Source organism: Raphanus sativus, chromosome 2 (genome assembly GCF_000801105.2).
Source record: "Raphanus sativus cultivar WK10039 chromosome 2, ASM80110v3, whole genome shotgun sequence".
Lineage (NCBI taxonomy): Eukaryota > Viridiplantae > Streptophyta > Magnoliopsida > Brassicales > Brassicaceae > Raphanus > Raphanus sativus.
Window position 1 is genome coordinate 40158064 of NC_079512.1, and position 1457 is coordinate 40159520.

General features: G+C 31.4%; 1 long non-coding RNA gene across 1 annotated transcript; it reads right to left on the minus strand.

Moving 5' to 3' along the window:
- Positions 1-705: 705 nt before the first annotated feature.
- LOC130500336 (uncharacterized) lies at positions 706-1457 on the minus strand. Its single transcript, XR_008938948.1, has 2 exons — positions 1141-1457; positions 706-1050 (listed from the first exon to the last, which is right to left on the minus strand). It is a non-coding gene; the product is annotated as an uncharacterized LOC130500336 (long non-coding RNA).

A 1457-nucleotide genomic window follows, 5' to 3' on the forward strand; every position in this document is an offset into this window, starting at 1 on the left:
ATAGTATGATGATAAGTTTTAAACGCTGTAAAAATACAGGAAAAGTGTCAGTAAATGTACATCAAATCTAATGAATCATTTCTAAATCATATTAATGCTGCTTAATTGCTTGGCTATATCATTGTTGTTATGTTGACGTCAAACCGTCTTTTAAGTGTACTGGTATTTTCGTGTTTTTAATTAAGTTTGTCCAAAAAAAAATGTTTGTAGCTTCTACGCTATATCACTACAAGAAAAAGTAGATATTGTGACAATGCTTTTAGTCACAATATATAAATATTTAGTGACAAATTATCTATTGTGACGAATATGTGACGGTTTTGGAAAAGTCACAATAAAGTCGTCACAAATTCAACTCAGTCATAAAAATGTCACAATTATAGAGACCATTACAATAGTATCAGTTTTGTTACAAATTGTTACGAGATAAAGTAGTCACAAAACTGACACAAAGTGTTACGCACAATTACGTAAGTAAATACGACACAATTTGTAACAATATTTCTGTCACATATCCGTTACATTTTGTAACTAAATAGTCACTTCAATATCTGTGGCAATTAACAAAACTCTCCAAATAAATTATGGTTATTGCGTGGCTTTTATATGTTTTAATTCTATTTATAAAAAAATTTAGTTAAAATAAATTAAAATTAAAAGTAAATAAAAAGCTGATTCATATTAAAAGAAAATTAAATTAAAATAAAAAGAAATTAGTAATTAGAATATATTTTATTGACAACCCATACCAATCGGTTAACTGGTTACAAAAATTAAGCTGGTAGTAGATAACCAATTATGATACAAACCAAAGCAAAGCAAACTAGGGTAAACTGGTCTCCTACTGTCCTACGCCACCTCCTTTGCCTCCGTCAAACCGCAGCAGCCAAACGAGATTCGTAGCTTCTCCTTCCACCCTTTTCTACACTTTTGCTATCATCATTGGCATTGGCTGTTCATATAGTCTTGATGAAAGCCTTTAACGCTGTAGTGGTCAGATCTACTACAAAGTAGTGGCTGTATCAACATCTGATGATCTGAATCAGAAATCTAACATAAAAAAAATCAAATAAACCAAACTGGGATGTGAAAAAGTAAAAAATCATGTCGGAAAGAAATGAAACTCAGAGAGATACATACATCGATTAGTAAATTCCATTGGCATTACGGATCCTTGGAGTCGTTGATAGGCAGTAGGCTAAAAAGTTCGACCTTTAATGAGTGAAAAGAGCTTTGTACCTGAAACCTTAAAATCGCAGAGATTAATATAAAGAAAAGGAAGAAAATAAGAGACATAGATAGAATCAAATGGATGAAACGAATAAAAACAGAAGAATCTAGCAGGATTGTTGATTTGCTTGAGAAAGAGAGAAAATAGTAGATGGAGGCAACACCAAAAAAGAGAGATATAAGAGTTAAATAGAATTATGAGATAGAGATCGTGCGCAAAAAGGGGT